This window comes from Pinus tabuliformis, chromosome 8 (assembly GCF_031772625.1).
Source record: "Pinus tabuliformis cultivar Carrire ecotype Pingquan chromosome 8, CPIR1, whole genome shotgun sequence".
Classification (NCBI taxonomy): domain Eukaryota; kingdom Viridiplantae; phylum Streptophyta; class Pinopsida; order Pinales; family Pinaceae; genus Pinus; species Pinus tabuliformis.
In genome coordinates, this window is record NC_142294.1 from 578676949 (window position 1) to 578693763 (window position 16815).

Below are 16815 nucleotides of genomic sequence, written 5' to 3' on the forward strand. Positions count from 1 at the left end.
AAAGAGAGTTACCCTGGATGGGACTCTAGCTTAAATTTGGCATTCCCTGTCATAACAAGGAGTGCTCTCAGAAATGACTTGATTCATTTTGGGCAGGGAAAGGATAGAAATTTGAAGAGATTGGGCAGAACTCTACTATCTATAACAGAGTTCAAGTATTATTTGGACAATCATCTGCCTTTTTAAGTTTTAGGCTATGCTGCCCTCTGCAGTTACAACGTTACCAAGTTTTGCTTCAGTTGTAGTTTGCAAAAGTAAACACCTCATCTTTGCAAAAGCTAACAATTCATTTCAATGAAAAATGTAGTGAATTATTTGTTCTTGATAAATTTTAGTCATGTTGTGAATGAGTAGTCCAAATGTATGACGTCTGCTTCATTTGTTTGACGAGATGGTTGATGGTCCTTACCATTACAGTGTAGATTCTAATCTTTCAACAAATTTTGAAAGTGTGATCTAGCAATTTTAATAAGGGGACTTTTTGGCTATATAATCTTCATGACGCTCTTGCGGTATTTCATAATGCTCTTGAGGTATTTCATGATGCTATCTTTCATGATGCTCTTGCGAATGATAATTTAGACGAGACTTCTTGTTCAGCAATCCCTGTCATAACAAGGAATGCTCTCAGAAATGCCCCACTTGATCCATTTTCAGCAGGCAACGGATAGAAATTTGAAGAGTGGGAAGAACTCAACTATCTATAACAGACTTCAAGTATTACTTGGACAATCATCTACTCTTTTTAGTTTTAGTCTATGTTGCCCTCTTCAGCTACAACATTACCAAGTTTTGTTTCAGTTGTAGTAATGGAGTAGTTGCTTTGATAACATCTAGTGAGAAGAAGGTTAAATCTACAATTTCTCTTTCGGAAAGATTGGGTGTTGTGGGTCGAGTATTATCAGAGTTAGTAGCTAACCATCCTCATATGTTCATGGCTTCAGAGGAAAAGGTAATGAAGTCATTTAGAATTGCCGAGGATTTGGGTTTCAAGCTGGGATCAAAGAAGTTTGTAGTTGCGGTACATGGAACGTTTAATCTAGCGAAAGAAACCTTAGAAGAAAAGATTACAGTGTTTGAGCAGTTTGGGTTTCTCAAAGAAAAAAATTTCGCAAATGATAGATCGGGATCTGTCTATTCTGTGGCTTTCAAACGGATGGTGAGATCACTCACACTTTCCTCAGATTCAGTGGTACATCAGCAACATGGAGATCAAGCTTGTCTACACATGTCAGCATATAGGTCAGAATGAACAAGGGATAATATGGCTACTCTTTAGTGACCAGAGGACAAATATGGCTATGGCTACAGATACGGTCTATTATAGAGAAGCAAATTTTGTAACCAAGTGCGATGTTAGGTTTTGGTGGATTACTTTTTTTTTCTTCTTTTTTGTATAGATGATATTGCAGCCGAGAAATATTATGTTTAGTATCTGAATAGCTCAGCAGAGAACTGGCAGATTCTGCAATTCTTGGTCTCAGAAATTTATGAGAAAATTTGGGGTTGATAAAAAGCTCATCATTGTAAGTTTTATCTGATCTGAACAAAATCCCTATTAAAATGACACATGCATTGAATTTGTTAGTAAAAACATTTGCTAAGATTATGCCAGATAAATCTTTAATATGATTTTTCCTGTTCATAGTTTTTATTTTTTCGCCAAAGAACTCCAGGTAAACGCTCCACTATTGCCAATTTTAATAAGGGGTCATTTTGGCTATATAATCTTCATGATTTATCTTGTGGTATTTCAATATGATTGGTAATTTAAAAAAAAATTGAGGCTTGCTGTTCAGATGGTCTCAACTAAAGAGAGTTACCCTGGATGGGACTCTAGCTTAAATTTGGCATTCCCTGTCATAACAAGGAGTGCTCTCAGAAATGACTTGATTCATTTTGGGCAGGGAAAGGATAGAAATTTGAAGAGATTGGGCAGAACTCTACTATCTATAACAGAGTTCAAGTATTATTTGGACAATCATCTTCCTTTTTAAGTTTTAGGCTATGCTGCCCTCTGCAGTTACAACGTTACCGAGTTTTTCTTCAGTTGTAGTTTGCAAAAGTAAACACCTCATCTTTGCAAAAGCTAATAATCCATTTCAATGAAAAATGTAGTGAATTATTTGTTCTTGATAAATTTTAGTCATGTTGTGAATGAGTAGTCCAAATGTATGACGTTTGCTTCATTTGTTTGATGAGATGGTTGATGGTCCTTACCATTACAGTGTAGATTCTAATCTTTCAACAAATTTTGAAAGTGTGATCTAGCAATTTTAATAAGGGGACTTTTTGGCTATATAATCTTCATGATGCTCTTGCGGTATTTCATAATGCTCTTGAGGTATTTCATGATGATATCTTTCATGATGCTCTTGCGAATGATAATTTAGACGAGACTTCTTGTTTAGCAATCCCTGTCATAACAAGGAATGCTCTCAGAAATGCCCCACTTGATCCATTTTCAGCAAGCAACGGATAGAAATTTGAAGAGTGGGAAGAACTCAACTATCTATAACAGACTTCAAGTATTACTTGGACAATCATCTACTCTTTTTAGTTTTAGTCTATGTTGCCCTCTTCAGCTACAACATTACCAAGTTTTGTTTCAGTTGTAGTAATGGAGTAGTTGCTTTGATAACATCTAGTTACGCCGTAAGGCGTTTCCCTCTGGGAAGAACTCCCTTATATGCCACTGTGTCTTATTTTCGACCATTGATCTGATGTGTTAGACGATTAAAAGAGATTGTGCCATTGGATCAGATCATTATAGTTGGAATTTTAATCAGCACTGGTTGAACTCCCTGTTTATCTCATGCTGGAGAGATTACCCGCGGGAAGGGGCGCAACATCGACAGCGGTATCATAACTGGCTAGGATTGCATCCACCGCAGATAAGGAACCCAAATCGGCAGCGGCGACAGCAGCAGAGAATAAATGTGAGCAGAAATATAAATCTGCAGTTGCTGGAAGACAATATGCAACGGTTCATTTTTGGCGCCTCCAGGCAAACCAGAGAAAACCGCCGCTTCCGCGGCCGTTGTTGTCTTCGACAGTCTCGTTTAGTTGCCCTTTGTCAAGAGCTAGTAGGTCATTTTGGTACAATGACAACAGACCTGAACAGATCACTAGAGGATTACCAAACACCATTAAGGACTGTCACGAGGACTGCGAGTGAGTGTCCATCTCAACCACAACTCGACCAGCGATATCCTACCAACTGTACTGGTAGGAATGACTCGGATGGTTAGTTGAACCGTGATTAGATGCTTGCAAAGGAATCTCTCATCAAACTTCACACTTTCCACTCTTTTTCTTGGTTCAAGAATCCTCAAAAAATTGTTAGGCTTTAAGCGTATCTATCTGCTCGCTTCCTTGTTTTACTTTTTAGATAGGACTTATATCTCCATTTGCCGGTCTTCAGTTTCACTACAGATGCTTCATTAGTGTACTGCAGTATTAATGGGTTAATTGTCATTCCCGTTTTCTTTACGCTGAAAATGGATGTTTCACTGTGTTATTTTTAACCTTTAATTCAAAATACGCAGTGGGTTGGTATGTGTTTGGCAATTTCCTTCTAAAATTACCCTTGGCATGATATTTATTTTATCTGTCATCTAAATATTAGCGTGATGTTTTTGTCTAAATATTATTTTGATGTTCCATCATGTTGGTATGTGTTTGGCAATTTCCTTCTAAAATTACCCTTGGCATGATATTTATTTTATCCGTCATCTAAATATTAGCTTGATTTTTTTGTCTAAATATTATTTTGATGTTCCATCCTGTACTAAGGAAGCTTTTAAAATATTAGTCTGATCATAAAATATGTTTTAATCTAGATATTTTATAAGTTAATTATGCTGTAAGGCGTTTCCTTCTGGGAAGAACTCCCTTATATGCCACCGTGTCCTATTTTCGACCATTGATCTGATGTGTTAGACGATTAAAAGAGATTGTGCCGTTGGATCAGATCATTATAGTTGGAATTTTATAGTTGGAATTTTAATCAGCGCTGGTTGAACTCCCTGTTTATCTCATGCTGGAGAGATTACCCGCTCGAAACCCTTCGCAGACAGTAGTGATGGCTTCGCTGGAGTTTCGATTTCCTTGGCATCTTCTGAATTTTCTATAGTTATCTGTAGACAAATTTCCTGGCTGCCTGCTCAGTTTGAAAATCCCAATTCAGTGGGGATGAAGATCTCAGTCGGAAAAAACAAAATATAAATCAAGCCCCAGGCAGAACCTTGATGTATCTCGGCGCACTGTGTACATTATCTGTATCTTCATATAGGTACAAAGGATTGCATTTGCACCATTTTCAAATTGCTTTATATTTTAGACCTGGTGCCATCTGAGAAATGGACCAAGCTGAGTATCATGATGTATATTTTGTATAAGTACGACACATTTGGTGTGGGACTGGCTCTCTTTCCCAAGGGTAATAATCAAATTGTAAATCTCTCCTTGCAGAAAGTTTAAAGACTTGGTTGCCCTTGTGTTGCACACAGATAGGGCACTCCTCAGACAATTTAATTACCTGCACCAACAAAATTCACAGAAATGGCAGCCTGAATCAGTTATATATGTTCTTTCAAAAATATATTGATTTAATAATGCAAATGAGTGCTTGGTTTATCTCACCTTTGGCGCACATTTGAAACAAAATAAGTGGCTACATGTTAATTGCTTCGGCTCCACAACGGCATCTGCACATAGATTTATGGGTAGAAGTTTCAGATTTTGTTGTCTGTTGTTAGAATACAGATAAATCATTGAAATAACAATGTAAAAAAACGAATATTCTAAGTACCCAGGCATATAGAACAAGTAAGTTCCTTATCGATAGCAGATTTTGATGATGCTTGTGTTAAAACTTTGGAAATAGTGGGCATGTTCCCCATTGTTTTCTCTGTAGTATATAATAATGTTTTAATACCATTGGATCCATTAAGATTTGAAAATGGACTCTCTGGAAGGTTATGTCCATAGCTGTTGCAAGGAAAGAAACTCATATCATTACTTTTTTATAATAAACACCAAAACAAAACAAAGTAGCTTCTATTCAACTACTTCCAGGAACCCATTATTGACAACTTGTTTTCTAAGTAAAATCTTTGTCATGTTCTTTATTTTACAGAACTACAGACTGTGGATGACGGTCTCTACTTTTCTTGATCATCATTGTCCCGCTTAGGCTCATCTTCGTTATTCTCCAGTACCTCAAGTAGGTACCCAAGATGATCGGTTGAAGGAAACTTGTTGAGATCTGCATAAGAGGATGAATGAAATTACTTAAATGCAAAGTGACAGTCTCTAGAGAACATGTCTTGAATAAGTGGGTATCCTAGATTTACCTTTTCATGCCTTGGATTCTATTTCAGACTGTGGGAATCCATTAGTGAATCTATTCTCGAGGGGGTGGGAAACAACAATAGACGTGTATTCCTTTGGAGTAGTTCTTCTAGAGCTAATAACTAGAAGAAAACCAATCAATGACAAGAATCCTAAAGGCCAAGAAAGCTTGGTTATGTGGGTAGGGCTCTAGTGTCCTTGCTTGTTTTGTATTTGATAATTTTGGATTCTTTTGGTTTCTTTGTCTTGGTTCAGAATCTTAATCTCTTGTAAATTTCAAAATTTAGGCAAGGCCATTACTGGCAGCTGGCTCTGTAAAAGAACTTGCAGATCCACTTTTGGAAGATGCTTATGACATGAGGAAGATGAAGAGAATGGTCATTTGTGCAGCATGTTGTCTGAGACAGGCAGCTCAGTTTCGACCTCGAATGAACAGAGTAATTACTCTTATTCTCATTAGTTGCATATATATGTTTCAGTTTCTGATGTCAAATTTAGTTGCTTGAAGACATTTCCTTTCCTGTGAGGAGTTAGTGCTAGAATTGTTTTTTCCCATAACAAAGAATGGCACATGAAATATCGAGTTGATATCCTTCTGACATAGAGTAAAGGGTGTTTAGACCTAGTGTTTAGGGTTGTAATCTAAACATTTGTTTAGTAGTTCAATTTGTGAAATCATCACCCTTAAACCGCAGAAGAGATGTTGATGGTATGCAAATTACCCCTCCCTGAATAGGCAAGAAGAGCCAGCATATCTGCTTTCGCTCCAATATCAAGAGAGTATATAGCTTTCCTGAGAATCACTATCCTAGCTGAAATCTGGATTGCAAGATTTGAATTGAAAGCTTTGGTTTCCCCAAATAAAGTGGCTTACCTTTGCATTAAACTGACTTTGTGAAATTTCAAACAATGGATAAATGTTAATGTAAGAACGTGAACTTATTCTTCCTCATTGTTTGTCTGTAACTTATTATTGCAGAGTTTGAAATTACTACGAGGAGAAGGAGATGACCTACCTTATTGGACCAAGAGGTAATTGACAATTTCCATGGAATTAGATGAATTGATTGAGGATGAATCTGGAGAAAACTATGGGAGTTGTGACATCCAAACTCATCTATCACTTGCAATGCTTGGAGTTGATGATGATTTGGTATCAAACAATAGTCCAGATCAAAGTGTAAAGCTTGTACATGAGAGAAGAACATTGGAAGATTATTTCTATGGAAATTATAGCTGTTCAACAAGCTTTGATTGATTTAAATCTACTTCTCTGAGCTTCATAATTTTTCTTACTCCTTGCTTCTGTAAAAGCTTCAATATTTTATACTTGGTGTATTACTGTGAGCCAATGCCACTACTTAGCTATGTTCAATTTCAATCACTCTCCATATTGGCTGAAGCTGTGTCTGAAGTTGAGTGCAGTCCATGTAAAGTCCCTTGCCAATTCCTTGTATAATTGTGAAAGCCATTAGTGGTCACTCGTTTTGGTGACCCACTGGTGCTCAATAGAGCTGAAAATTTTCTTGTCCTTGCCTTTGGAGCAATTGTATGTATGTGGAAGGAAAAGCAATTATGATATCGCTATTGATATGCCAAACCATTGTTATGTACTTTTTTAGGTCTGAAGATGTGTAACTTGTCGTTTAGCTTGGTACATTCTCTTGTATACTAGTTTACTTTGAATTTTTCAATATCATAAGCCCAGTAGCGATTTAAGTGTATGTCTGCATGGCAGAACTGCATTGGGGATGAACTTTTCTAAAATTAAGTAGTATTTAAAGAAATATGGTGTCTAAAAAGCATAGAACTCCAAAGATCAAATCTCTTTGCTCCTTGTAGGCTTGAACCAACATCTCTTCTAGAGAAATTCAACAATTCTAATTTAATAATCCTATCGGCCTCTCTTTGTACCTTTTGAGACAATTGCTAGTTCTAGATGGGACATATAACTCCAATGTGCTTTGTCCTCGTTACAGAGAACACAAAAATATTAATGCAGGGTATAACAACTATACCACTAGTACTACAAATCATTTCTGCTCAAAAAGGGGGATTTAAATCATGCAACAGCTTAAGAGGGGCAGGGTCCAGTTTCAAAAATAGCCTTACAATTGGACTAATCAAAATAAAATCTGATTCGCTTCATAGGCGTAGAGTAAACAGGTACCAATGAGGTAAGGTGCAAGTGGACAATTAAATCATATTCAGCACAAGACAAGCCCTCGGCATACAAATGCAATTGAAAGTCTTGTGTTATGAGCTCCGAACAAGATCACAAATGATATATTATTCACCAAATTTTAATCTTCCACAAAGAGACAGATTGATCCTCTCTGATTTGTCAAACAAATAAAAAAATACCAAAATTATGCATAGAATCATCTTTGAACTATAAACACTACAATATATAGTAACCTGGGAAAGTGATGAAGCACTCAATACCATACAAAAATAAAATTCCTTAATAGAAGATTCCTTAATAGAAGAAAACACCACTGAAAATTGTGAAAAGCTGCCAAATGAACTTTGCCAATCTTTTAGATTTACAGAAACAAAGTCAAAAAACCTCTTCAAAGCTAAGTGCTTACTACCAGCCACATCCAATAGAAAAGGTTTTATGGGGCCTGATAAGATCAGAACTTGCTTGACCACGGTAAGATAAGCACCGTACCTACCTAATGTATAAAAGAAGACTAATAAGCTCGAGGAGGGACAGGCATTCTACTGCCAAAGTGATGGTTGCTGTAATTAGTAGAGGAATTGTAAGAACCGAAACCCAACAACGAAGGTCCCATGTTATCTGATGGATACATATATGGCCTTGAGAGCGAGACTGGAGTCCTATTTCCAACACCATAGCCTGCTCCATATAATCCTTGGTTTGATCTGTCATATGCATTTTGGCCCTGTAGGTTGTAGGATGTAACACCTGGAGCTGCACCAGAATATTGTACTCTATCCAAAGACCTATAAAAGCTTCTGTCTGCACCATTGGAAGAAGCATAAAGAGTCGGAGTTCTTTCATCTGCACTTAACGGAGGCATATATACACCAGCATTTCCTCCATTAGCACGAGGACGCTTAGGTTGAGACTTAATAGCACCTGCAGACCTTTTTCTGTCAGCCTTAGCTTTCTCTAGCTGAGCTACACGCTTTTGAAGAGGATCTGGTGAGAACTGCGATTCAAGTTTGTGCTCCTCAATGCACTTTAACAGCTCTGTAAGCAGAAAGATCTTTTGTATTTACTTCATTCTGTAGCACCAAATAAAAATATCGGTCAAAAAAGGAACTTCTGATATAACCAACAATACTAAGCCAAAATGATCATCACATAACAAGACATTTTGTATAACAGTAATACAATCGTACTTGTGCAACAGTAGAGTTATTCCCACTTTTTAAACTTGCCTGAGAAGCTTTCTTAGCATCTTTCAGATATTCCTTCAACAAAGGAACAGGTGCAAACTTCTCTGTCAACCCAAATGCATGAGCAAAGTTGACTGCCTCAATTTGTTTTCCACTATTGACCAGGGTTTCTACAACATCTGCATGAAATTGTCACAAAATTTTCAGTTAATCTGAATATGTCACAAACATTTGAAATACCAAAAGACAGTTTACTGTGAAAGGAAAAACAATATAGACAACTTCAAGGGATTTGTCAATAAAGATAACAGCTATGTCAGCGTGAGACCATTTTCGTAAGTAAACAGTTCCCCACTCATGAAAGGCCTTATGACACTTTACCATAGCTGATCATCTTCAGGTGCCTTTATTAATATCAACAAAATAGCTTACATACAACTTTCTACCTCATAAAAAGATGTCTACCTAGTAGAGGCCACTCAGTATCTGCCTTGCATATGAAATGTTGAGATCTAAAGAAAAGACTACCAACCCCGTCAACTTAGAAACCCGTTCACTGGACTAAACAAAAAACGTTGGGAAGGTTTACTACAGCCAGGATTACCAAAATTTATCTTCAACTCAATTAGCCACTACCAAGTATACTGATAAAATCCACCAGTCCCTCAAAAAAACCAAGCTAGCCATGAATGCCAGAAAAACAACAAAAAGCCTATCTACCAAAATGGATGGAAATTTTGCAAGTCTAGCCACTAAGGCTAACATTACATAACACCAGCCAACCAACCTGGCATTTTTGATTCAAGTCCAAGGGAACGACAAAGTTCAGGTGTCTGCCTGCACCGTGCAACTGCAAGAACAAGCTTGCATAAGTCATCTTTATCAAACTCTGACGCAATTCCAAAAGTAGCTAGAAGTTGCAAGAAGGCCTGGGCCTCCAACGAATTCCCATTGGCAACATCTCCTTCAAGGTTTATCTTCGACTTCCATTCATGTGCAATACTTTTGGCTTGCTCCTTTATATTTAAGGGCAGAACTGGATGTTCAACACCCAAAATAGGATCTGCCAAAACAGGTACAAGAGATTCCAGTAATAATGTACAGGCTCGGCGTAGAGCCGAGAGCCCAGACTCTTTCTTGTCACTTGAATTTTGTTCAAGAGAATAAAACCCCTCCAAGGACTCTAACACTAACCGTGGTGGGTCAGTTGCAGAGTTTAATGCAGAGGGAACCTCATTGCAAAGCCCTATTTCCAATTGCAAAAGTCATTAAGAATGGGAAGAAAGGATTTAGGGATTATAATATCTGAAAATTTCTATTTTTAAAGTATTATAAAATGAGTTTAGATATTTGTATAACAATAATAAGTGGAAATCAGAAAAAGAAAAAGAAAAGAAAAGAAATTGATTGGAGATAAAAAATTTATAATTTTGTAAATGTTATTGAGTTCCAATGCTCAAACAAAATATTTATAAAAGGTAATTGACTGGTCTGTGGATGAAGCAAGAATTTGGAGGCTAATTCGTGAAGTCTGACAATAAAAGAGGTGAAATTAGAATGAGTAATGATAAGACAGACATCCTTGTATAGAAATTGCAATGAGGTTCTTCTTAAAGGTGACTTAATTGTATCACATTGATTTTGACATGACAACATCAGTAAAATGATATAAAAGTCGTTGCAACTAGTACACCTGTGTTTGGTGCACTAATCACTATATGAGATTGAAGGAATCTGGTGCATTCTCGATCAAAACTATTGCTTGATTGACAACAGCATGAGTCTTGTGTTGTACAACAATTGTATAATTGGTGCATTAATCACTGTATGAGATTGAAGGAATCTGGTCGCATTCTCAATAAGAACTATTGACAACAGCATGGGCCTTGTGTTGTACAACAATTGTATAATTTGATTGTGAAGGATTTAAGGAGAAGTAATGTTGTTTTTTCTGATCCTAGTAAGGATTTTCAAATATACTATTTATTGGTCCCTGTGGTATACATTGTTTGGACCTTGTTTTCTCCCTTAATTGTAAGTGCATAAAAATATTAGATTCATAGGACAGGGTACCATTAATCATGTGATCCAATGATCTTGGACATTTTTTATTGAATTCTTTAAAACTTGTTTCCATTTGATCTTCCAAAATGTGAAGATAGTTTTATTGGTTGGAACAATGCTACAACTTACTAGTTATAATAACAGAGATTCTGTTCTGCATAATGCTTTCCACCTTGCAATCTTTTTGTGGATATGGTTAAGCAATATTCTCTTCGAGTAAAGAATAAATTATTGTGTGTAGAGTCATTGGGTTTACTATAGTAATGATCGTAACATTTTGTAGTCTTTTGTTTGTTGTTATGTGGTTTAGTGGTTGAGACAGTGCATTACCATGTTAATGACCCAAAGTCAAACTTAGAGATCAGAGCCCTCAATTATAAGTTTGTTGAATTTTATGAGATTTATATGCAATATTAATTCAATAACTAAAAAAAATATAGACTTAGGCACCCTAAATAAACTTCAATTTATACATCTTTAGAATCTCATTTATGCTACATATCTGCATCTTATGTACATTTTCCCATTCCCATGTCGGAATTGTTCCTCAATTTATGCCTTACGGCATTTCCTTTGCAACATTTGGTGCAAATGCTAGTTATATTTATTCAGACTGGAACTGCGAGGTGAAATTAGATCAAATTTATCAACTCTTTCCTATTTTACAAAATAAAAGCCGGCTGAATCCAATAGCATGACAATAAAAAATTATAATCAAGTCGCATAACATTTTTTATTATATTTATTCACGATGAAACAATAAAATAAAGAAGATTAAACTGTCATAGAAGACTCTAAAAAAGATACATTTCTGAAGTCACAAGTATATTTCGCCATATTCTAAAGAGATTGTGTTTTTCTTTTCAAGGTTATGAAAATGGATTATATTTTAAAAGATTATAGATTTTTGCATTTATCAAATTTGAAGATTTTAGTTATTTTAAATATATTAAATTTATTTTGATTATAAAAAATATGATTTAAACACGGTCTCTAACTAAAAAATTTAAATTTCCTATTAGATTCGAACCACTTTTAACCCTCCAAATAATTCCTCGGCCTCCTTATATTTCTACCTAATACAGCACATTATCTTTAATAATCTGTAAAGCTATTGTGCATCGTGCCACTGTTCTTATTAACCCAGCGCGGCACCACCACGGTCATGCCCACATTTTCAAACTGTCTGTTTGTCGGCCACTATAAAATTAATCTGTTTAAGATTATGGAAAGATGTTGAAAAGGCTAATGTTTCGCAATCTCATAATTTTAACGTGGAAATCAAGCGTACTTCATTGTGGCACACTCGATCTCATTTCCCCAGAAGGTTCAAGAACATTAAACTCGATAATTGTTCTTAAATTACCAGAAAATATATTTAGGAATAAATCAAGTAGAGATTAAATCAATAAAATCTAAATTTAAGATATTTCTTAATTCATTATTCACTATCTAATAATATAACATCGTGTCAATGGCTGAACTAATACAATACACTTCATTTGGTCTTTTCTTCGAACTCACCGAGCAAACTAACTTTTCTATTAAAAAAAAAAATACCATTTAAAATATTTTTGTTATTTTTTGAAAAACAATAGAAATCATAACAAAAGTCGGAACTCTTTCTCCCTTATTTAAAATATTAGATTTTATAATATAAATTTAATATTAAGATTTATAATATTGTATGTGTAATATTGGATTTAAAATTATTTTAATATATAAAGCTTATAATATTATAATTTATATATATCAAAGTTTATACAATAAAGCTTGATATCGTATTTTATAACATAGTTACCAAATTTGAATTCGAATTAATAAATTGATTTATATAAAATTTAATATGGAAAAAATTTGGGAATATACATCTTAATATGATTAACATATTAATTTTTTATTTTTTTCAATTTTTTTAAAAATTAACTTTATGATTATTATATTAAAAAATTCAAAGAAAATTCATTAAATCTTTTTCTCATAAAGATACTCTTGTTTACTTATTTCCAACATTCACCTTGCATGTCTATATAAAATAATTCAAAAATAATGAAAGACAAAATGCATCAAATTTATTAGTATTGCAAAGTGAAAAACATGTAAGTAAAATCTAATAACATATATAACGAAATCTCTTAAGTTCAACACACAAAATGAGACCTTGGATATTAAAAGTGGGTTTAAAGTAATCTCCACATAAGTCAAAATTTATGTCTCAATCATTATTCTTAATGGATCCAAATTTATTTAACAAGGAGTGTGTGTTATTATCTTTTGGGTAGATAACAGAAAAGGAAACCCTTTAATTGAATTCCACAACATCTTTTATTTTAAATAAAAATAATAACTATGATAAATATTGTCATCCAACAAAGATAGAAAATTGAAAAAATAAGTTTTATGATTTTTACTATATAAAATTTATTCTTTTATACATATTTTAATAAAAAACTTTTATATTTTTAATAAAAAAATTATTATTGCTTAACTATAATTTTTTAATATAAAAACTATTGTTTTTTAATATGGAAATGGGTTGTCTTTCATTATTGAAACTTACCATTATTCAACCGTTAATTTTTAACATAAAATTTCACAAAAAAAATAATATAAAACTATGATCTATCAACAAATCCATATCGTATCGTATCACACGTATTTTCCCATGAATCTAATCGTACCGACGAATTTTTGAATTTTTTTGCCCAATACTGGTGAACTTGGTAACTATGGTTTATAATAGTAGAATTATAATATAGGATATAATATTTTGGTTTATAATAATAATAATATTATGTTGAGTGGTTCTAAAATTTATCTAATGTCAGAATGTGACAAACATTTTCCCAATATTACATGATATTGCATTTTATCTAACATTACTATGCGTCACTATAAAATTAGGCAACCACACTTATTAGTGTGGTTGAGTATGCTTCGATATGTTTGATAGTAATCACTGTTCAACTTTGGTAAAACATAACTGCTACTATTATTAGCGATTATATTAATAATAAACCATGGTAAGCACATTAGTCAAACATAGTCAAAGAATGTCACCCTTTATAATTATTTCTGCTTATCTAAAATATTAAAGTTTATAATATAAAATTTAATATTAAGATTTATAATATTGTGTTGTGACAGTAGGATTTATAATATTGGGTTGTGACATTAGATTTAAAATTACGGTTTATAATATTGAATTCATAGTATAGGTTGTTTAATATATAAGGTTTATAACATTATAATTTATATGTATCAGGATTTATAATACAAGGTTTAATATTACGCTTTATAAAGTTTATAATATAGGGCATAATATTAAGGTTTACAATAAAAATAATAATATTACTTTGATTGGTTCAAAATCCTATCCAATATTCGAATGTGATAAACATTTTCATAATGTTACATAATATTGTGTTGTATCAAACCTCTCTATGTTGTATTACAAAATTAGTCAATGCCATTTACAAATGTGGTTGAATATGCTTGGATATATTTGATAGTCAACACTTTTCAACTTAGCTAAAACATAATTGCCTACTATTATTAACGGTGAATATTAATAGTCAACGATAGTGAATCACATTAGTAAAAAATGTAAACTTTTATAATCAACATTTGAATAGTTCACCATAATCTTCAATTTTAGTCAAACATAATCTCTTATTAATCATTGATTAATATATAAGGTTTAAAATAAGAAGTGTTATACATATTAGAATTTATAATTTAAAGTTTATTAATTTGGGTTTATAACAGTGTGTTTGATATTAATATTAATATTAATATTAATATTATAGTTTTAATATTAATTAAAACTTACTTACATAATTGAATACGTAACTTATGTTTATTTAAATTAAAACCATAATATTAAAACTTACTATAAAACATTAATAATATAATCCGATATTAAAACACAATATTTCCAACTCATTATTATAGAACTTAATTATTACTTATAAAATTATTATAATTATATAATTATTATTATTAATATCAATATTAATATCAAAACCATATTGAGATGTGTATATCGATTTATATCCTCTAATTTACTAGTATGATTGTGCATGTGTTCGACATACGACTATCGTCATAAATCAATCACATTCATTAATGTAGTTATGATAGTGCCTAATCCAAATAATATTTCCAAAAAACATAATGATTACACTTGAATGTGAATCCTTCCCACTTATGCAAAACATATGTTCTATATTGCAAGTGGTATTTCCACAAGGAGAATGATGGTTGGTCAGGTCTTCTTTATAGCGTGATATTTTGGACTATGAACATTAGACGAGTGTTCTTTGGAGGTGGAAGGAAAGACTCACTTAGTTATTTAAGAAAGAGAAAACAAAATGATTAACATATGTTCTCTAATCCAAGTGGTATTTCCACAAGGAGAACGAAGGTTAGACAGGTCTTCTTTAGAGCGTGATACCTTGGACTATGAACATTAGACGAGTCTTCTTTGGAGGTCAAAAGAAAGACAGTTATTTAAGAAAGAGAAAACAAAATGATTAGGCATAAAATTCGTAACTAGGTAAATTAGTTTGCATATGGGTTATTGTAAATTATTACAAACCAACAACAGAAATCTAAAAAAAAAATTATTAAAGGAATTATTTATACTAATTTTCTAACTTTTTAAGGGAGTGTGTAAAAAGATTAACGTAGGTAATTGAATTGTTTTATAGAATATATAATTTTCATTTAAGAAAAATCTAAGATTGGTATGCTAGTTTTTTCTGTACATGTTAACCTTAAATTTATCTTTGGTATGTAAATAAGACATTTTGAAATGAATTTATAGATTTGTAAATTTTAACACTTTTTTCTAAGATTGACCTGTTAATTTTTCTATAAAATATAATCAGTACGTTAGCGTTAAATTTGTATTTGGAATGCAGATAAAGTATTTTGAAACACATGTGTAAAACTCTAAATGATATATAGTTTTTGTGTAATTCTATTTTTTTCACAATTTTTAATTATATATAATTAATTATATTTATATATATATATATATATATATATATATATATATATATATATATTAAATTTAGAAAGTTAGTGAAGCTCTAAAAAAAACTTAGCATTAGTCTTTTAACGTAATCATAAATTTTAAATTATTTTAGTGTGAAGGTATTTTTATTTACTAATGAGGTTTTTTTTCAATTTTAAAATAGGTCAAATAATAAAATTTTATAGCAAAAACAAAAGAACTATGCTTTTTGAAAAATTGATATATGTTTAAATAAAAAATAATAGTTAGTATATATAGAGAGAGAGAGAGGTTACTTTTCATTAGCAATTAAGGTGTGGAGTATATACAAAATTACAATTGAAAACATAAATTTGTAAACATGGATCGATTTTGGTTTATGGAGGCTAGTTAACTAGAAAAAGGTGAACCACTTAGTTTTGTGTTCTACTCAATCTTTGTTTCACATTCTTCAAAAATCTCTTCATTATCCACCCCCGCTCTCTCTCTTCCTCTTTTCCACAATCCTCAACCCTCTCTCTTTCTTTCTCTCCCTCTCTTTCTTTGTCTAACCCTTTCACTATCTCTCTCTCCCCTCTTATGTCTACCTTCTATCTCTGTCCTTCCCTCCCTATCTCTCTTCGCATAATACCCCTATCCTTCACTCCTTTCCATATCCATTTCTATTTCTCCACCTCTCCATATTCCCCGCCCCTCTATGTCTTTTCCTCTCTCTTTGTCTATTACCTCATACATATCCCTCTCTCTCTCTCTCTCTCTCTCTCTCTCTCAGACTTGTTCTCCCTTGCTCACGTCTGTATCATTCTATTTCTTTCCTTGATCCTTACCATCAAGAACATTTCATAGCCCTTGCTCTCTCTCCCTTCTTTGTATCCTCTCCTTCTATTCCTTTATGCATCACTCCCACTATGTCCATTTTATCCCTCCCTCTATCCCTTTAACTAAGCATGCTTCCCTCTCCAACTTATTCCCTATCACTCTCAATCTCTCCCTCTCTCCTTCTTTCT

At 33.1% G+C, this 16815-nt stretch overlaps 1 pseudogene; it reads right to left on the reverse strand.

The window, feature by feature from the left end:
- Positions 1–7779: 7779 nt before the first annotated feature.
- Positions 7780–16543, reverse strand: LOC149236800 (FRIGIDA-like protein 3; annotated as a pseudogene).
- Between the last annotated feature and the right edge of the window lie 272 nt (positions 16544–16815).